This window comes from Ambystoma mexicanum, chromosome 1q (assembly GCF_040938575.1).
Source record: "Ambystoma mexicanum isolate Mex_15411 chromosome 1q, UKY_AmexF1_1, whole genome shotgun sequence".
In the NCBI taxonomy this organism is placed as follows: domain Eukaryota; kingdom Metazoa; phylum Chordata; class Amphibia; order Caudata; family Ambystomatidae; genus Ambystoma; species Ambystoma mexicanum.
In genome coordinates, this window is record NC_090922.1 from 994,890,285 (window position 1) to 994,912,728 (window position 22,444).

At 45.2% G+C, this 22,444-nt stretch overlaps 1 long non-coding RNA gene across 3 annotated transcripts; it reads right to left on the minus strand.

Annotated features, from left to right (window-relative positions):
• Nucleotides 1-4,415: 4,415 nt before the first annotated feature.
• On the minus strand, nucleotides 4,416-22,444 carry LOC138539962 (uncharacterized). 3 transcript variants are annotated; one of them, XR_011288037.1, is made up of 6 exons: nucleotides 22,287-22,444; nucleotides 10,292-10,471; nucleotides 9,370-9,545; nucleotides 9,175-9,243; nucleotides 6,730-6,944; nucleotides 4,416-5,774 (listed from the first exon to the last, which is right to left on the minus strand). It is a non-coding gene; the product is annotated as an uncharacterized lncRNA (long non-coding RNA). The 3 variants fall into 3 exon arrangements; XR_011288031.1 differs by lacking the exon at nucleotides 9,175-9,243; XR_011288025.1 differs by lacking the exons at nucleotides 9,175-9,243; nucleotides 9,370-9,545.

A 22,444-nucleotide genomic window follows, 5' to 3' on the forward strand; every position in this document is an offset into this window, starting at 1 on the left:
TGTGGACAAGTGGTATGCTCACTGCCACCTCAATGTTAGACGCATTCTGCAATGGAGATGATTATGGTTGCGATAACTATGGATTTTCATTCACTCCAGAAACAATCAACTCTGTAGTCGTCCCAGAAAATGCTTTAAGTTTGAGTGAGGAAGACTTGTTGACATTACAACAAACAATAGAACCCAATACCGTTGACTCTAATCATGGAGTAGACATTTTCATTAACACATGTAACTTAGTTGCAAGCCAGAATTTTAATATTGACAATGTTTAATGTTTTGCTTTCTTAAACTTGCTGCAACCTGCACATTTTTCCATCACATCATTGTATGTTTGAATTCGGAAAATGTGCGTTATTAGCATGCACATTATAACAAATAAATACAAACATCTCTCATTGATTCTTTTGTGTTCGAATGTATAAACTATGTGACAAATCTGATAATGTCGTCACTGACACTCTGGAGGGAAGCCACTCTTATGTGTCAAGGGAAAGGCAGAAGCTAACTGACTCTGACCCTGGGGGTGGCTATCTGCGGGAGGACATCGTGGGGGAATACCAACTCCTGAGAGGTAGAGCACCCATAGTGCAAAATAACCTGAAAATAACCTGAAGACCGTAACTCCTCTTGACACATATTCAACATACATATATGGCCTATTGCAGCAAAGAGGAAGAAATCAGAGTTTTTCCAGCCAAATACCCCTCCGCATATAAGTACTGAGACGAGGAAGAGTGGAGGAGTAATAAAGATGACAAGAGGTGGGAAGCCAACACCACGCTCTAGTGTTTGGAAACGTTCAACCTCTGCTGGGAATTTTAAAACCGGCACAGCTGATGATAATGAGGTAGTGTGGCAGAGTAGAAGGCTGTCAGTAACCAGCAAGAGCAGCCCAGAGGACCTGAGAAAGCAGAGGAGTGAGAACGGCAGCGCAGAGGTGAGGAGCAACGGTGTGAGGAGAAGCCGTGTTGAAGGCAGCCTGCCACCTGCTAACCGGGAGCCAAAGAAGCCACCAGAAGCAGCAGAGACATGAGCCAAGAAGTACCATCCTTTCATACTTACTTGGTCCAGTGTCATACCTGTGTCCATTCCTGCCTCTCAAGTTACAGAAAACACATCAGGTAGAATGGTTGGAACAGGTTTTTGTGGCACACAATGACATCATTATCCTTGAAGAGTGTATGGAAGGGATGAGAAATTATAGCAAGGTATGGAGAGAGAGTGACCATCAAAGAATAAATTGGAGGGTGAGGAAAGATGCTATGAGTTCAAGGATGAGTTGAGTATGGAAGGAGGTGTGGTGTGCAGGACTGAGAAGATTGTGGTACCTGCAGGGCTAAATCAATTGGTTGACGTGGGCCATTTGAGGCAGATAGGTGTGGCCCAAACTAAAGCAGTCCTAGGTAAGGATTACTGGTGGTCAAACTTTCATAGGAAAGCGGAAAGGAATATGAAAGTGTGTGTGGAGTGTGAGGAATCAGGAAAAGGGTTTCAAATTCAAAGCTGGGGTAAATGCGCCAGGAAATTCCTGAGTTTTGGTGCAATTACCACGCGGTAATACCGCCAACGGTAATTGTGCTGAAAATTCCCCATTTGATCCAGTGGACCCAACGGGAATGGGGAATTACCGTTGCGCCAAAGCCGTGATCCGGCTCTAATAGCACCAGGGGGGTTGGCAGTAACACTATTAGCCCGGGCGGGACTGCCGGGATGCCGCCCAACTCGTGATGAGGCCCATGGAAATTGTGTTTGGAAGGGTGGGGTATCTGAGTAGCATACTCCCAGACAATGGCGCGCAGAGTGTCAGCAGGAAGATGGAAAAGCACCTATCAAATAATGGGATCAAACACAAGCGACAAATGTGTGCAGGGAAAGAGTAAACAGCTCTATTATGGAGGCTGTAAGAATGGCTGAGGTGTGTGGGAAAGGAAAGAAAGAGGCGCTAGAGAGGGTGAGAGTACTGAGAAACTCTGCATGTACCATTTTGTGTTAACGAGGGGTCAGAAAGGGAAATAGCATGGTGTGCCCTCCATGGCTGAGGTCAAGGAGGATAGACATAAGCATGGAGTATGTACAGAGGAAAGAGTGTGTGAAGTGGGGGGATGATAGCAGGAAGGGAGTGGAGGGATGTGAGTTTAATGTGGGAAAATGGATACGTGTGAGGAAAGCAGGGATACGGCATAAAGGTGAGAGTTTATGGAGTGCGTCAATGCAAGTGTAAAGGATATTGAGAAGTACTGTGGGCCTAAAGGAAGGACATGTGTGCAACATTAATCAATAGTGAAGGTTTGCTCTGGTGTGAGTGTGAAGGAAGGAAGGTGTGTTGTGAGTGGAATGTGTAGTACAGTTTCTAGTTCTGGATTCCAGTTCGTGGAGTGGCATTTGAATGAAGATAGATCACAGTGAGTAGGTGGGGTATTTCTCTCTATGAGCTAAATGACCTTGTAACTGAATAAAGAAGAGTGAATCCTTACTGGTGTCTGCCTCACAATTCTAACACTATGTGGAATCTATGGTACTGCCCCAATCTGCACCTTTATCCACTCTTCCCCAAAGCTGTAATTAAAAGTTAGTCTGATTCATCAGCACAGTTGATTATTTTAAAAAGTCCTAAAGTCATTATTAGTACTGGTCCTTCCTCTGATACTGTGTCCTGTTTACCTGAGGCAGGATTCCGCATTTAAAGAAGTCTGCTGGCATACCACTTGAAAGTGCTTGTTTCCACTGAAGATGATTCTTTCAAAATCAGGTATTTATTTAAACGCTTTGCACTAACTGCAAGTGTTCCTGGCATGTCCTCCCTGGATTCCATAACTCGAAGCAGAAGGCAAACGTTTTGTGAGTTTCAAACATCTCATCCAAATATCAAATAAAATGTCACTTTAACTGAGATTATGCTTGTGTGTTTGTGTCTCTCTCGATACAGTCTCTCTGGCCAGTTACGCTAGGTCAAATTTGTTTCCCAGTCATACAAGTGTAAAGGATAGCTGTGTCTTTTTACAATGAACTCACTTTTACATCCCAATTCAACATAGTTTCTTCTTCATAAGCCCCTTTTAACTTTAACACTGCAAGTCATTTAAACTAAAGCCTAGTTCCTGAATGTATTAATGCAACTTTGTCTATGTCAGCCTCCCCAAACCTTCCATATCCAGTCTGCAACTTGTCCAAAATGTCATGGCTTGAACCCTTTCACACTTTGATCCTACGGCCTCTGTCTCAGCAGGAGTAGCACATAGATTTCTAGGTTCTGTGCATGGTCAACTGCATTGTGCATGACTTTTGTCCGTGCTTTCCATCCAAAATATTTTTGCATAGTAATTTATTGCATTCCTGGATTCATAACCTGTTTATCATCACTACAGCTGCTAAAGCCGCATAGGCCCTTCACTGCTCATGTAAGTAACCACAAGATCATACACTGGAGGTTTGTTTTCCATGGCTGCATCGATGGCTTCAGCAGATCTGGTATTTATGTACAATGCCATACCAACAATCATGCTGTGACAGTTCTTAACCTCTTCAAAGATGGAGTATCCAGTTTTGGACTGCCACTGAGGGTCAGAGCAGACATAGGTGTTGAAGTCCAGTTGAAGACATAGGTGTTGAAGTTGTTGTCCAGTCCCACAGCTGTGTAATCATCTTCCCTCTCTCCTTCGATCAGTGTCTAATAATTTGACATTTTGCAGATTACTGAAGACCTTTTCCTTCTACGTGATTTAGCTCACTCCTTTATCCCACATGCAAGCTGGTTAGATCTCTAATGACAAGAAGTCCTCCAGTATGAATTGTTAAAATAAATGGAACCAAAGACTATTTCCCAAAAGCAAACTGATGCCAAAAACTGCGAACTATGCTGCTCCCTGTAAGTGCGAGGCAGATGGTTAAATTGTAGGGAGAACAAAAGACCAATGCAGAATGCTTCAAGTTTAAGTGAGAGAGGCACTGGTAAAAAATGCAACATTTGAGTTATGATATCTGCCCCTTACTTGCCACCATTACAAGGGTGCACCTGCAGGAAGCGAGTAATCACCTGCGCACTTAAGAGATAAAACTCAACATCTTGGTCCTCTGCGCATATTTCACCCAAATACTAAGTTTCAAAAAAACCTTTAAGTTGATAATGCTTTCATGGAGAGCTGTGCCTGCTAAAATGGAACTGCCCAAACAAAATTCACATAGCTCAAGTGTCCCAATTTGAATCAGCAAGGAAATAAACCCATTCTGCACTGTGGAAATATGAATGTCAACCAATGCGCCAATATTCAATTGTGATGTTCTCAATTAACTTGTTTTTTGCTTTATAATACAGCACAACTCATTGATAAGTGGATTGAATCCTGCAATGTAAAATAATGTTCAATGTAAACATGATACAATTATAAAAGAACAAAATAAAGAAGAACTAGATCTTTTGGTTTGGATAGCAGTGTATTTAATTCAGTTGACACTTTGCTGACCTGAAGTTGACCTGCATTTCAACCTGGAGCAAATTCCCTCCCACCTTTGAAATTCTTCAGGGGAGGATGTTAGGAAAACACCTAGAACTTCAAAGAATATACAACCTTTTGGCTTCACACAAGATTGACATGTTATGTTAATTTGACTTATACCACGCACCGTTACAATTGGCATGGTCTTCGGGCACTCACATGGTTCTGTAAGAAAGTGGGTTGGGTAGGTTGGTGAGGGAAGAGGGACTAGGATAGATTTCAACACACTTTGCCCCAACACCACACTTACTTCATTTAACCATGTGTCACATCTAACCCCTTCATTTCCCACAAAGCTGTACTATTCCCCCAGCACACCACTTCCCATAATGCTCCACCACTATCAAGTCCCAACGCTTTTCTACGCATCACCATATTCAAGCCCATATACCAATAAACACCACAACCAAAGACCCACACTTTAGCAACGTACTCCCATCACAACTCACCACTCTGCACAACCCTACTTTTCAATAAAATCCAACACATGAAGAATTTGAATATTATGTGTGACCATTCAACTAAGGAAAACCTACAACCTGGCACCCTTTTTACTTAATGAGCTCTACATGGTCAGTAACAGTAAAGAGAACTTTTTTAATAACGATCTGTGGCTCCATTGTATTATGCTATATCAGTATCCCAACAGGGCGAGAGATTATGAAATTTGAAACAGGAAGCTTGGTGGATTAACATCTTGCACAAAGCAACACAATCAAGAACAAGATCTATACTATTTTCTTTGCGTGTAACAGAGAGCTTTGTCTTAGTGGTAGAATGGGGCGGAAAACGGATGCACCCCTGCCGTATTATGAAATTCTGTGTTGTCTTGTTGGTGATTCTGTATACTATGTCCCCTGCTAGATGTGCATTTTGGTACAGAGGATGAAATACTTTTTCATAAACTCTTTGAATTGGCAATTCAATTAAAATGTATATTTACTATTACAGGAAATGACACTACGAGCCTTAAATAAAATAGCAAAGCATAATTATTTAATGCCTTATTAATGTATGATTACTAAGCACGTCCAAAACCAGGGGAATTTAGTATTCCGAAGTCCATGTTGGTTTTAAATTCTTCATAGGTCACTGAAAGAGGTAGATGCAATATATTTCCACATGTGTTTGCCTCTGGGAACTTTGATGGTTCTACTGCTCCATCACTTTTATTTATAAACTCAATTGCGGGTTGAGGATAAAAACCAAGTGGTGGTGCAGTGTTTTCTCCAGTCACAAAACACAGGTTGTCTTCCAATTTAGCTTGACATGCCAACTCTAAAGTAAAAACAAGAGATATATATTTATAAACTTCGCACATTTTCTTTGTCACTCACACACACTAACCAACAATGAAAACAAACATCAATAAAGATTCAAAACTAGATTAATACTGTGCTATCCGAGGGAACAATTACAGCTAGCTGTGAGTGTAAACTCACATACAATAATAAGTTGCTACAATCTTAGTTTGTTACCGATGATGTACTTCCCTATAAACTTTTCTTATCATAGAGCACTTAAAATCTTTTATAATGCACCAATATTATTTTGTGGATTGAGACAAATGGACAGACTATGTCTGCAACACTATTGCTAGCATTGCATTTCTTTCGCACCATCTGCTTTTGCTATTTGTCGGAAGGGTTGCCAGGCGTACTGAAAATCCACTTGAGATGTATTAATTCCACTTCTTACTGTCCCCAGAAGTGCAATAAGGGTGAAGATTTGAGTGATGGGAGGAGACGGCATTGATTTGCCCGCAGGGAGGGTGGATAAGGGAATAAAAGGGGTATGAAGGGGGTCAGACAGGGATAAAGTTAAAGGAAAAGGGGGACCTTGGGGGAAACCCCCAAAATAAACATAATTCAATGAGTTTGTTCAATGAACATTCTTTTTAAAAATGGACATCGAAAGAAAATTTGGCAGCAAAACAACATTGAACCAACAGAAGGCAGCTCGGTCTATACTTTTGCAAAGGGGCTAACTAAGAGCTCCTCAGCTGATTCTCTTCTGCATTCCTTTCCTCAACCATCTGTCCTTTATTTTTGAATGGTTTCCTGGCAAACATAAAGGTCTTCTCAATTTCAAATGCAATGTAGACAAGTTTTAACTGACGGTAAATTGAGCCATGCCATCATTTACTTTACAACAGGAAAATATAATTTTTGCATATATGTTTGAGGACAGAATATGACAGTTGAGAAAATATACATATTAAAGGTTTACTTGCCTTCACAATCTTGGAGCTAGTCTCTCTAGTATCCAATGGTTTTTTCTTCCTGCACTCTGTCGTTACTTCCAGGAACACTAAATGTAATGTCAAACATTGCATAGAATGTATCAGTGGTGATTTCTTTTTCTATCCAAATAAAAGCCCCTTCAAAAAGTTGCTTATGTACTTCCATCGCATCCAGTACTCCTAGCGTTTTTAATCCTTCCTTTTATCTGTAACATAAAAAAGTTGAATAATATTTTTAGAAAATTACAGCATTGTAAAATGATAATCTGTGATGACTTTTCAATAAGCATGTCAGATTGTTTATCAGAAACCCAAATAATAATTCTATTTGGGCAATTATGTTCGGCCAAACTTTTAATAGATTTGGAAGAAGGATTCTGGTGAAGCTCATGACAATTTAATGCTGATGAAATGTTGCAGTAAACATTGCGTTGAAGAACTGACCTTTTCCTGCAGCACACACTGAAAGCAAATATATGACTAAAGGCTTGGCATGGCTGTTTCTTTACTATATAAACAAAAATTAACTCTTAGCAGCTGACAAATAATTGTAAACCTAAAAGAAAAGATTGCAAACTTCAAAAAATAATGCAAGTAAACAAATGAATTACTGTCAGAAAAGCTCAGGTCACCTTATTTGCAAACTTTGTAAATAGGGCACATCTGTTGTTTGTGCACAAGTGAGCAGATGCACTATTTACATCTCATGACTTATGCTAATAAAACCTTTGAGTGCAGGCCACTTAATGTAGATATAAGTTGTGTGTTTTTTCCACTGGTACAGAACTCCCAACGTTACAATTCTACCCAACTAAATGGTATTACGTTAAGGTACTTTACAGCCTACATCGGGAATGCTTGACAAGTGACTGACTCTGCCTCAGTGCCACTACACTTCCATAGGTCACTTATCTGTAGCCACAGACCTTCACAGTGATTAAATAAATAAACATGGAAGCAAACTCAACAGGATGAAAATTCATGGACATGTAATGCATGACTGATTCTTCAACATACCTATTGTCTTTTTTAGATGTGACTGACTGTCTGTTAGGAATTCCCTATGTTTTAATATTATAAAACTTTATGATATTCAGGGTTTCTAACTCTGAATGATGAAGAGCCGACTCAGGCATTCATGATGTGAATGACTCGGCTGGTCTTAAATGTAATCTACAATTACACACTTCAACTTTACTAATTGGATCAACTTCAGATGGGTGAAAGGATGAGTTCTTCGTACCGAGCTTCAAATCTAGGACCAATCGGTTACACATAGATATCGGCAGTAGGTCCATTAATCTACATACATATCATAAAGCAGATTAATGTGCTGTCCTACTTGGATAACATTCACAGATGTACAGTATTCGATTTCCTCTTCCAACTCTCCCTTACAGCCTCACCTAACCCCTCCTTTCCCCCCAACCTTTCTTAATGCCTTTTAAGTTATTGTGATGGTTTTTGTTCTAAGAATCAGATTAAATTTATCCCAAAATTCCCAGAAGATATATGGTTCTTGAAAGAGATTTAGCCAGATTTGGGCATGAAGAATAAATTCTGTGAGAACCAGTAAATCTACCCAAATCTGACTAGTAGATTCACGGCAGCCCACAAATCATATCTGAGAAAGCTTTCCCAGGCTTCCTAATCAACAGGTATTAGAGCACCTATTTTGAAACTCTGACCATAATGGCTCTAGAGAGAAGTGTTTTAACTTGTCCTGGGAATTTATCAACTTGGAGATGACAATGTGAGGTCACAGGGCTTTTGTCGTTTACTTTAGGTGTTGAGATGTGATTGGAAGGAATTCCATCTTGGATTTATTCCATATTAGTCAACTATCATTCATCCAATCCTCAGCAATGTCAAGGAATCCTTGCATGCAGTTCAAGTTGTCATCCAAATCTTATTAAAGCATACTGTCTTCATAATTGTGTCACACTCCTTCCATGAGCTATATAATTCATGAATGGGCTAAATGTAGAAGTTATACAGTGTTAGGGAAACTGGAATCTTGCAGAACTCCCCATTCAATAAGGGAAGAATAAAACTCATACGCTTCATATTTAAATGGTGAGGAGCTTCCATTTTGAAACCCAAACCAGTTTCCCATCCCCTTCGGGCAGCCTTAACAAGCCTTAACAAGGAACAAAGCAGGTACTCTGGTTACACAAAGGAGCCAGGCAGCTACCATGGACAGAGATGATAAGCTGTCATGCTGACCCTTTGCATAGTGTTTTGCTAGTTCAGAAGCAATTTCTGGTTTTGCTACAAGTTGTAAGGGTTCATAACCTAAGATGGGAATATGATAGGACTTGACATGAGAGTAATGATAGGTTTGAACTTTAGAAGAGTCAATTTTAAAATGGTATCCGATGACCTTTCCAAGTCTGCTTACTTATTCTGATATATAGATAAAAATGAGAGACTTACGAATGACAATCTGACAGAATTGATCACAACGAAATCTGACCCAGGCAACCGGGCTTCGAAGAAATCTGCCTGTGTGGAAACATCATAGATCCACGATGGATAATGATGTTATGGCTGCCCAGTGAGTTACATAATAATAATATTGCATTTTATTGGCATATGCAAGTAAAAAATAATTCAACAAAATCATCATACTACTCATCACGTGAAGGCATAGTCCTCCCCAAAAGGTACCAGATGATGACATCTTGTGACAGCTCCTTTTTGTCATTGAGGCATTTTACTGCACAGAGGCATCCTGCTACACTTAAAATAGAGCTATGCTTCAGAATTATTCCTTGAAGCATTTCAAGTGAAGAAGCGCTTTCAATCTATGGAACAAAATTAAAAAAAACAATGTCCTATATGGTTAAGTTGCAGAAATGAAATGATACATTTTTACTTTAGAATAATATTAGAATTAATGCTAATAGTGTATAAATTGTCCTGAACTTAATTAGTTCCACAACCATGATTAATGTTGCTGCTGAATCAGTGGTTTGATGGTCCACCACATTACAACAATTGTTCAGCAAGCCGAAACATTTTAAAGCAAGCCTAAAGAACCAATAGAGTAACATAATATTAACAGACATAGAAATGTTCCAGTAATCACGTAGACTGTCCTTCCCAGATGACCTGCGTAGAAATAAAGTGCACTAATTCTTTTAATATTGTAACCTAAATATTTTCTAACAAATGGAGGGAGTGAACATTGAGCATGTAGCGCAGATGCCTTGCTTTAGACTGAACTCGTAATGAATAGTGGCTGTGAAATAGTGGTCTGCAAATATGGAGAACAATGAATACATGCAATGTAGGGGTACACAGTGGACAAAGGAATAGTTTAGAAAATATACAGTCTAATCTGCAAGCCAAGAGTATATTTTTACACAATTGACCACGGGGTAGCAATACATATGTTTACAGTGTACAAGGTTAACTATTTTGTTTGTTTCACACACAATTAGGCTCAAATATTCATTATAGATGTAAGACTAAAGCATAACAAATGAAAGGAAAACATTTCTGCAACAGTTCTATTTGTTTATGAAGAATCATTAAGACCAATGATCACCTCATGTAACATTTCTTGCGTCTCGGGAACCGTAACATCTGCCAAAACAGGGTCACATTTTTTCATTCAGAAACTAAACATCTGTCCAAATTGGAGACAGAAAGTTTGTAGCAGGCCCTCCGTGTACAAGAGAAATAGCCATTGCTTCACCAGCAAGGTAGTATGCATCATTTCGAAGGCCTTTAAAAAGAAAACAAATTAGAAATGTTTATTCACTATGAATCTTATCCTTATAATGACTAGTTTTAATTCTTAATTGTGTGTTCGATTCTTTTTAAACTGACTGAAAACAACTATCAGAGAGAACATATTGCCAAGTGTACCTTCTAATCTTGTGGGAGAAAGAATTTTCAAGCTAGCCTTCCTTTTAAAATCTAACACATTTTTTTTTTAAAGTATCAGCTTCTGCAAAATGAGTTATGTGTATTGTAATCCATTGTTAACATATTTCAGCCATACAAAACATTCCCAGGCTAGCCTCTGCAACAAAACCACTGCTACATGATGCTATTACATTCAGATTGACTCCCGCCCACCTAAAACAGTAAACCAGTGGATCTCAATCTGTGGGGCTGGCATATCTAAGGGGGTCCGAAGTGGGTCCAGGTTTTCGGGGGGGAGGGGCATGATGCTCTTTTTAAGGGGATTACGCTCACTGATTTTTTTAAAAAACTTTTCTTTATTGGCAAGAAGTAGCAGCTGGTACAGTACAAGTTACAACAACGACACACATTTCATTTGAAGCGTGAATGATAAAGCACAAGTTCTACAGAAGATCACATGCAATCCTAACAGAGGTTGAGTACAATAGAGGCATTTATCATATAGTGTGATCCGCCCCTTGATCAGTAGAAGGAGGGGATGACAGAAGCTCCAGGTCCACCTTGCGGTTCAGATAACTACAAAACTCTGTCCATATGTTTTTAGGGCGAGCATTACTAGGCAACATGTTAATGTAGTCTTCTTCACAGGATTGTGTCCAGGTGAGGGCCTTCAGCCACATTTCTAGGGAAGGGGGGGATCTGCGCTTCCAGCATTCCAGAATGCATTTCTTGGCCACAATCGCCGCCACATTCAGAAACTTAGCTTCCCGTTTCGCCTCAGCCCCCTCCCAGAGCCCAAACAGAAGAGACAGAGGTTCAGGATCTACACAGAACCCTACTATTTCGGAGAGGGTCTCAAGCACCGCATTCCAGAACGGGGCCAATGCCCCACAAGACCAGAACATGTGTGCGTGGTCCGCTTCGTTAGATCTACATCTTTGACAGGGGTGGGATTGATCCCGGGCAAATTTCCCAATCGAGTAGGGAGTGTAGTACAGGCGATTGAGTAGCTTGTATTGAACACATCTAACTCTGGAATTGAGAGAAACCTTGCGAGTATGCATGCACATTTTGGTCCACATATCATCCGTGATGTCTAATCCCAGATCCCGGCTCCAGGCATCCCGAACCGTGTGGGGGGGGGTTCAACAGCACGCGCCATTAACATTTTATACAAGGAGGATACAATGCCCCTACCACCAGTGGAATTGGCAATGTAACAGACCTCGGGGGACACAGGGGGTTCGTCCGGATACGAAGGCCACATGTCTTGGACTGCCGCCCTTAGTCGGAAGTATTGCAGCAGCTCCAGTGAGGACCTCGAGTGCCCTGGCTTCCACGTATCTGGGGTGATGAATTTCCCATCGGGGGACAGGTCGGAGAATGATCTGTATCCCAGGTCCGACCAGTGATGCATGAGGAGCTTATCCTGTGTGGGGGTGAGGCCAGGGAAAGACCAGAGGGGAAGCCATTTGTAATACGGGGGGGGGAGCCGGAACCAGGATCTGCCGCCACGCCCTTATAGTGGAGGCCACTGGGTCAGCAGGGGCCTGCGATCGATACGAGTGAAAAAGGATCAAGGACATGACATGCACCTCCTCGGTCTCCAGGATTCCAAGCTTAACATGCGGGGGGGGTTCCTGGTGATGGTACCAGTATGTAGCATGCTGGGCCTGAGCGGCTATCCAATACTGGGTGAGATCAGGTGCACTGAAGCCACCCCTCTCATAAGGTAGGGTCATATGCTGCCACTTTCTGTGCACGGCCCCCGAATGCCAAAGAAAACGGGCGCACCCCGCGTGCAAGTCCGCAAAGTACTATTTCCCATGCCAAAGTGGAACGTTAGCAAATATGTACAGAAGTTTTGGAACGATTATCATTTTTATGAGGGACAGTCTCCCTGATAGTGAAAGGGGGAGGTTTTGCCATCTTTCCATCCTGGTATTAGCATTTTGCGCGGCAACCCCATAGTTATCAGACAATAAGGAGGATTTTGAGAGGGACACCTGGACCCCTAAGTATTTGATGCCCTCAGGTGCCCATTTGAGAGGGAATTCGCATGCAGGTTGGGAGGTTGCAGGAGTAAGGGGAAAGATTTCTGATTTAGAGTAATTTATGGTGAAGCCCGAGAATGTGCCAATTTTGATAATTTCACGCATGATCGGGTCGAGGTGGACTGAGGGGTCTCTAATATATAGAAGCACATCATCGGCGTACAGTGATATAATTTCGGGAGTATCCCGCAGAATCCCTTTGCGCACGTGGTTGTTTCGTACACTATCAGCCATGGGCTCGATGGCCATCGCGAATAACAAGAGAGAAAACGGGCACCCCTGTCGTGTCCCACTGTGGAGGGAGAAGGGAGCCGACAGGTGAGAGTTAACCAGGACTCTGGCCACGGGGTTGGTGTATAGCAGTTTAATGCAGGACATCATGTATGGGCATATCCCTATCCTCTCCAGCACCGCCCACAGATATTGCCACGAGACCATGTCGAACGCTTTTTGGGCATCCAGCGTCACGGCCACAGCGTTGGCTTGGGGGTCAATTCTAGAGATGACGTTAAATAGTCGCTGAATGTTTAAGGCAGTGGAACGGGCAGGGACAAAATCGCTCTGGTCTGGGTGAATCAGATATTTCATGATGGGGAGGAATCTATTTGCTATGATTTTGGCGAAGATTTTGGTATCGGTGTTGATGAGGGGTAGAGGTCTATAAGAGCCACACTCATTGAGAGGCTTACCCGGTTTGGGGAGCACGGTAATGACACCCCTCACGCAGGGACCAGGGGAGGGTAGTAAGACGCATTGACTCCTCCCAAACCTCATGAAGGCATGGAGCAAGGAGGGCAACATGTTCCTGATAAAACTCGACGGTCAAGCCGCCTGGACCGGGGGCTTTACCCTTAGGGAGGGCCGAAATGACAGCAGTGATCTCGTCAAGATTGAAGGGAGCGTCTAATTGTTCTTTGGTGGCTAGAGATATAAGGGACATTGAGATGTGGTCTAGGAGGTTGTCAAGATCCTGCGGGCTGTGCTCTGGTTGCTGGGCATGAAGGGTAGCATAGAAATCTTGCGAAGGTCTCGAGAATGGGCCGGTCAGACCAATGTCGCACTCCGTCATTGTCAATGATACTATCAATCCGAGCTCTACCTCCCTCGGCCCGGGCGAGGCGGGTGAGGGTACAGCATGGCCTCTCTCCTTCACCATACTTTCGGGCCGCAATGGGCCGGGCAAGGTATCTTATCTCGCTGTGGGCGAAGGACTCCAACGTGTCCAGTTCAGTTCTAATCTGTGCCAGTTTGGGCGGAGAGGGGGTGGTCGCATACTCGCGCTCTAGCTCCCCAAGTCTGGACTCACAACGACGCAGAGAGTCTCTAATGTCTTTCAGGGCCCCAGCCTCCCTGGAGATACACATGCCCCTGATGAAACCTTAAAGGCCTCCCATTTCACCCCATCCGTTGTGTCGTGGCGTTTGTTATTATCAAAAAACGAGGTGATATCTGCAAGGATGTCAGCCTTGAAGACAGTATCGTGCAGTGCGTCTGACTTAAACCGCCAGTTAGAGTGCTGGGGGAGGGCCGGATGCAAGGCAATGTCCAACGTGATCGGGGAGTGATCGGATAATGTGCGCGGCAGAATCTGTGTGGTAAGTGTTTTGCCCATGAGCCCCGCGAAGAGAAAGAAAGATCAATTCTGGAATGACTGTCGTGGACGGAGGAATAAAATGTAAACTATTTCGTCATTGGGTGGAGTACTCTCCAGGCATCTACCAGACCGGCAGTGAGCATGTGTGCATGGAGGCGGCGAGCGGCTCTGGATAGTGTTCTAGGTGCAACACCGGATCTGTCCAAGTCAGAGTCCAGGATGAGATTCATGTCCCCCCCCCAGATGATGGGAACCCCAACATAGCCTAGGAGGATGTCAAGCATGTGGTCGAAAAAATCAGGTGCATCAATGCATGGGGCATATGTGTTGACCAGGAGGCATTCTGTATTAGCAAGGAAACAGTGGAGGATCACATATCTACCCTGGACATCTATATGGCTGGTGCGAAGGGAGAACTCCAAGGACTTGTGAATCAAGGTGAGGACCCCTCTGGATTGTGAGGAGAACACAGTGTAGTATTTGTTGGGGCCCCATGCCGGGGCAAGAGAGGACGATAAATGTGCGAGGGTGTGAGTTTCTTGTAAGAGAAGTATTTTGACCCCGTGTCTCTGGACGTAAGCCGTGACCATGCGTGCCTTCGTGAAGTTGCTGAGCCCTCTGATATTCCAAGACATTAGCCTAATGGCCATTCAGTAGCAATTTAGGGGGGATCCGAGTAATGTGTGTCATAGTTCGTTGCACAAGTGCCGGCCACTAGTGCAGAGACCAGATGTATCATACCAAAAGCTACCACTGTCTCACCATTTTTGTTAAAACATTCCCCAACAACACCTCCCACCACCCTCACTGCCTCCCCCAGCACAGCAGTGCCCAAAAACCCACCCAAAGTCTCATGGCTTTTGTGCCAAACCCAGCGGGGCTGGACCAGCCCCCACACCAAACAGGGGAGCAACCAATGAACAAAACAAGCCAAACTCAGCGTTGCAACTGCAGCGGGGGTAGCTGCTGCCGTGAGCCCGATTAAAATAATTGAACGGTGGCATACACCAAATAAGGTACAGCGGTGACTAAGTTAAGTTTTAGAGGAGACAACATAGTAGGGTACGGTAAGCAGGGGGTATAGGAATAGAGGATCCCAGTATAGGTGCAATATACCGTAAACCATACAGCTGTGACCCATATTGCGCTTCATGAAACTTCACAATGAGTTACGACAATGAGTGAATACACAAGGGAAAGAATACATGAGATTACAAGGAGAATGCAAATGACAGATGAGGTAATAGTACCACGATGATTCGAGTAACGGGTGCATGGCAGGCCGGCTCAACCCTCATCCACAGGGTCACCCTCAGGGCCTGGGACAGGAATATGGGACTCAATAAATGTCACCGCCTCCTCTGGGACTGTGAAGAAGTACAGTTTATTACGGTGGGTGAGCTTCAGCCTTGCAGGGAACAACATGGCATATTCCACCTTCCTCTCTCTAAGCATTTTTTTCACACCATTGAATTGTCTGCGCTCCATTTGAAAGTTGACCGAGAAGTCAGGAAAGATGCAGATAATCTGGGACTCAAGTCTTAGTTCCCCTTTTTCACGGGCCAGCCGTAGAATGTGGTCTCTATCTCTGAAGCTGAGAACCTTGGCAATAATTGGTCTGGGGAAGTCACCCGGCTTGGGGCGTGGGGCCAGTGAACGATGGGCGCGCTCAATAGTAAAGAAAGGGGAAAGTTGAGGATCACCCAGGAGGTCTCTCAGAAGGGTGTCGACTGCAAGTTCCATTTTGCCTTTGAGGGCTGCCTCAGGAACCCCCACAATGTGGATATTATTCCTGGGGGATCTGGACTCTAAGTCATCGCACTTCGCCTTGACCTGCTTGATATCTCGCACCAAGTCAGAGACCGTATTCTGGAGCATGTGTACCTCATCCTCAGTGGCCCCAATTCTGGTCTCGGCCTCCACCAGGCTAGTGCCATGCTGATCCAATTTGGTGCGTAGTGAGGCAACATTGGCATTTATGTCATCTAATTTTTCATGAAATGACGCAAAGTTTTTGGCCATAGACTCCATGAGTGTCGTAAGGTCCGGCTGAGGAGAACATGAGGATGCATCCGGGTCGTCTTGAAGGAGGGCAGCCCCAGCCTGGTCTTGCTTAGCAAGCGATTTGGCAAACTTGTCCATTGCTCCAGCCTTGTTGGCCCCACGTGCTTTGCCGGACATCTTTGGGGGCACTCTGAGAGCAGCAGAGAATGTATTGTAGAAAGACAGCAATGGGGCCCAGGGGGTTTATAGAGGGACTAGGCCCACAATCAGCGATGGGTCGGCAACTGCCTAGGAGGCAGGAGCAAGGAGCACTCCCAACAGGCATGTTCTAGGGCGGGGGGACAGTATAATGTGGCGCCCGCCTCTGAGCCAGGAGGGCCTAGGCAGAGGAAGCCAGTATTGGAGGGCAGCACAGTCAGGGGCGCCTGGTGCACCCAGGGCGGAGCGAGTAGGTGCGCAGACTGGGAAGAGGAGAATGGTGGAACGCCCAGGGTGGCATCAGCGCAAGGTGAATGGTCGCGGGGGAGCCTGGTGAGCGTGGGGGCCACTTTCCCTCGTGGAGTGGGACAGGCGCCGCCCAAGGATGAGGCAGTCACAGATGGGCTCAGTGCGCAGCGACCCGCACCCCCGACCTCCTCACCTTGGGATATTGCGGGACGAAGTGTGGATGACGATCCGGGTGGGAGCAGGCCTCCAACCTGTAGCTGAAGATGCGGGCGGGAGCGGGGCCCCAATCAATAGCAGGAGCCCGATCACAAGGAGGCTCCGGCACGGCCGCCACTCCCGGCCGTCCCACGGGACCAGCAAAGTCAGCGGCGGAGCCGCAAGGCAGGAATGACAGGGTGTTGTCAGTGCGGGGGGCCGCTCCAGCAGCCCCCGCTATATTCCGGAGTGAGTCCACCCGTCAGGGGGCCGGCGCCGACACCACCGCCCACGAGCAGGTGCGGGCCGGCGAGAGAAGCCGCGCCGACAGGCCGCGAGCCCAGGCGCACCCCCACGGGGAGAGTGGGGCGCAGAGAGCAGCGCCACTCAGCAGCGCACAACGGTGAAGTCCAGGGTGGGAGGGCGGAGAGGAGGGAATTCCAGTGCCTCAGGCGGCCGCGCAACATGCCGGCAGATGCAGAAGCCAGGCAGCCGACCGCCGCCGTAAAGTCATCCTTCCGAGGGTGCAGGGGGGGATTGGCTACAGAGGAGTCACGCGGCCCAGGAGGACTCAGCCGGCGGCGAAGCAGCCTCAAAGCTCCGATTTCACCCCAAAACAGGGCAGGATGATGTAGAGGCGGTGGGCAGCAGAATGCTCAGGGTCTCGGCTCCAGTATGTTCGTAGAACCGCTGATTGAGGCGGATTTGCAGCCAACGGGCCACAGAGCGTTAGAGCTAAGCAGCCATTTTGCTGGCTGCTCAACAGCGCCCCCCACGCTCACTGATTTTAAAGGTAAATGTGGCATGTGGGGATGCAGAAACAAGTCTGACCCAAGGACAACTCACAGGACTTTGCAAATTGGACCCGACCCTCCTTGAACGGCACTGGATCCCGCTGCAAACATGTATCATCTTCAAAGGCTGCTAAATCATCTACAAGCCTGTCACCTTGATATGATATGATAGGTTATTTATAATGCGCTTAATGCCCAGAGGTTTATAAGCGCGGACTGAACCTGTGTTGCTCTGTGGCTTCTTGCTTCCAAGGTGAGCATGTTGCCCCTAGGCTAGCCTCCCGAGACAAGTCCCATACTTTGAAGTCCCCATGACAACTCACTGAGAAACTAAGCATCTCTGGAGGCCTATGATCCACTAGAAGAACAATGATCTGGAGGATTGCCCAGAGCAGTGCCAGAGGTTAAGGTTAATTCCAAACCTTCCAGCCATCACATCTTGTGTTTTTCCACCAGAAGTAGGGGCATGTGCAAACTTGAACTCCACCTGTGCAGGAAGGAAAGAACCAAAAGACAGACATTCTCTGCCTATGGCCCAAGACTCTGGAACCTCCTGACCATCATCTTCATCATCATACTCGCCCCCTCGATTCTACAGTTCAAGAAGGAGCTCAAGGCATGGCTCCTCTGTAACACCTAGGTCCACACCCTGTCCTCTCCCCTCCCTGCGTGAGATTGGGTGATGTGATGGGGAATCCTGCTTCTGGCCATGTAGCACCAATCTTCAAGTAGGTGGATTTAGGTTAAAACTACACAAAGGACAGAGAGGGTGAACTTACAACTGATCAGAATAAAACATTTGATTTTCATATTTCATAAATCAACCTTAGTTCATAAAAAGCAAAATGACAGTGTCAATGTAAGACACCTTGAGCATCACAACGGAGTGTCTTCTTGTTTTCAGGGCCTTCAAAAAGTGTCCTATTTTGTAAATGGTACATTAGCAATCGAAGAAATTCTCGCGTGGGACCACCAAAATCGTCAGCTCCTTCATAGTTGCCAGAAGAATCAGTGAACGTAACTGATATGCTGTTGGTAGGTTTATAGGTTTTGCGAAGAAAGCCGCAATGTGCTCCATCCCAAATGTCTATTCTATTAATGTTAAACTTTGAGATCTTTTCACTGTCAATTTGTAGAGCAAGGTTCACTAGCAGATCCTTCAAAGTTACTTCATTGCTGTCACTGAAATATAGGAAATAGAGCTTTCTAACTGTTTCAATTCAAAGTCAACTATTTATTTATTTAATTTATTTATGTACTTATATTGTGCCGAAAGCCTGCAGACATCAGGGTGCGTGGGACACAGAACAAAATATCAAACAGGGACAATCATTTGCACAGCTTGTGACAAGCGGTTTAGAGTGCAAATAACAGGTCTTCTCATCTAAACAGATGTGTTTTCAGAGATTTCCTGAAAGAGAGCAGGTTCGTCTCCAACCGAAAGGAGCGAGGTAGCTTATTCCAGTAATGTGTAGCCTGTACTGTAAAGGCTTTACCCTTACCGGTGGCCCGGCAGAATCGCAGTACGTTTCATAAGCCCTGATCTTCTGATTGTAAAGACCTGAGGGGAATGTATCCAGGGATGTCATTTCACCAAAATGCCAGGGGTAGCGGAAGTGACATCACAATGCCACACCCCCAAGAGTGACATCACAGGAAGTGGTCATGTGAGCCCGCCCCGTGTGACATCACAGGAAGTGATGTCATTTGACCACACCCCCACGTGACATCACAGGAAGTGGCATCATAAAGCATTATCCCTCAGTACAGTAAGAAAAATATGGTTACGACATCACTGTATTGTGACATTTCATACAAGAATCGATCTGTTGCTACTGTAGGTATGGAGGTCATATGTCCAAACACCCCTGTGACATGCCTAGTGTTGAAATCCCATGTCTAACTTAGCATCACTTTTGCCAGGATATGTTAACATACAGCCTACACTTTCAAATGAGAGTGACATTTTTGGAAAAATAGATTACACAGCAGCAATAGATGCTTTTGTGGCAGCAACATCAAGCTTGAACATATGTTTTTACCATAAACCTCATCACTCACTAATGTGCAATTTGCTGAGCGCACGATTGCGGCCAAGGATCACACACCTGTAATCACAGTTTTCACAGCTCTTGAAATCTTGCACAACCTCAGGGACCCACTCTTTAAGCAAACAAATACTGCACTCACCTCTAAGTGGAACAACAACCGTCACAATAGTGATATGTTGCAGTGGCCGAGGGCCACTTCAGTCCAATCTTACAACACAGTGGCATTTTTGTCCTTCAGACACAGCAGAGAGAGCGAGCAATGAAATGCCTCGAAGAAGCCTTCCCAGTGGAGCATAAACTTTAGCAGGAGGAGGCTTCAGGTGCGGGACCACCAGCCAACCTCCAAACACATGCTCTCAGTCACCTCAACCCCCTCCTTAGCCAGGAGCTCAGCTGCCCTTTCCTATTGAGCAGTAAACAGACCTCCAGCTGCCACCTCCTCGAAGTACATGAGGGCACATCACAAATCCCAACTCCGTTTTCATCTCAAGCCTCTGCCACCTGCCGCAAGCAGCACTGATGCAGGTTGGCCATTATTATCACACTGTAGGATCAGAGTAGGGGAGCATCATGTCGAGGTACTTAACATGGGGCCTTGTTTTTCCCCAGACCCTTGCCTCTGTGTTCGTACACACACACACAGACCCACCCTTTCAGAAGCGCACTAACACAATCCGATGGACATAAAATTCACACACGTACTGTGTCACATGTGCAGACACAAGTCTTAGGTCTGACGCATGTAGCCTGGAGGAGGTGTGTGGGTGATATCAACTCGCTCACAGCCAAGGCCAGGATGGTGATGACCAGAGGCAGTTTCTGCCTGCAGCATTAATTGACCACATCCCAGCAAGTTGTACCGGTCCAAACATGGTCTCACTGGCAGAGAGCTGTAGTTAGGCCAGCTCTTGGGTGACAGCCGGCCAAACATGTGCTCACTCCAGAGAACCATGTGTAGCCTGCAGGCCACAGGGACTCTGCCCAACAGCACAACAACCACGAGCCACCAGGGGACACCACCGCTCCCATATCGGGCAACTACATTCCTGGCACTCAGCTCCAGCTGCAGCGATAGCTCAGTGGGTTAATGGACCGATTACCTGGGTCTGGGTTCAAGCTGCAGGTTGTATGGCCAATAAGATAGCTCACTGGGCAATGCGTCTGCTGCAGAGATCTGGGCATAAAGCCACAGGTTTCAGTTGCAACAGGGTAAACTGAGCTTTTCATCTGTGCAGGTGGATAAAAGGAGTGCCACTGATGTGATATAGCGACACCCGTCATTTACAGCCCAGGGGAATGGCAAGCATGCAGGAAATGGGCTAGATAAATCTATCGCCATTTATGAACAGAAGCCAGGGCGTGCGTTCAAGGCATAGATTGGAAGCAAGGGGAATATGCATGCACACATCCGAGACAAAACTCAGGGCAGAAGGGACCGTGCACACAGGAGACATGAAGGCACGGAAAGCACCCACCCACATCAGAAGCAATGCACAATGGCTGCTACATACAGGCAAGGGACATGGCGAAACCAAACCCACAGAAGAAAGAACGCCAAAAACACAGGACAGCAGAGAGTGCTCGGACTTCAATCTAGTAGCGACATGCAGCACTATCAGGGCAGCAGTAAAATATTGCACATTTCAAAGCGGAGACGTCAACCCGAAATCAGGGGCTTATGAATTCCATCAACCCTATGGAACTAACTCTTTAGGATAATAATGAAGAAAGGCGGTGTCTGTCCTGTCAGTATTCAAACCAGACTGAAGAAGACAGACCTCTCTGCAGCAGGCACTTTAACCCACTGAGCTATCTGGCCGAGAGAGCCGCCTGTTTGCTGCTGCAGATCAATACCCAATGGTCGTCATTGGGAGCTTAGCGTGTAGTTTCAGCTGCGGGAGCAGTTGGGATACTAATGGGAAGTGAACTGTGCATAAAAAGTGTTTGGACAAACAGCCTAATCAAATCAATCGCCTGGCGTTCTGCAGGCTGCACGCTGTGAACACAGAGAATATGCGTCTATCCAATGGAGAAGAAAGCAACAAGAAGTACCTTTGGAATATCTAGCACACATGTGCAGCGCATTCTACACCATGCACAATGGTATTCATTTGGCCGATGACGAGTTACCTCATATCACTATTGTGACGGTTGTTGTGGCTCTTAGGAACAAGCTCACATAAGGTCATCCATTTCAATCATTTAACTGTGCACAATGCACGAAAGGTAAACCCACTGATGCGGAATGTCAGATTGCCCACATTGGAGAGCATGCGCCGTGATGGGCAAGTGTGCACAGAGGCTAGAGGCAATTCAGCTTGTATTGGCAGTCTAGCCCAGTCTCTTGAACATTTTCTCACCCCTCGCTCAGTGCTTTTGGAAATAATAAAAATAGAATTCATTCTTGTAGAAATAGAAGCTGGCCTAAAGTGCAATTTCAACATATTTACAAAGCTAATTTGTGGGGCTCACAGGGTTCAGCCAGTAAAACATGCACGGAAAGTTGGAAACATTAAGTAGTAAAGCTTCTTACCTGCCTAGACCTGCATCTTGTGACTGAAAGTGGAAATGAAGGAGACGGTACACTTTTTTTCTCCTTCACTTTACTCAGGTTCGGCCAATGATTAGGAACTTAGCAAGGCCCGGGTAGGCTATGCATTATTACTGACACTCAGACGGTCGCAGGAGCCA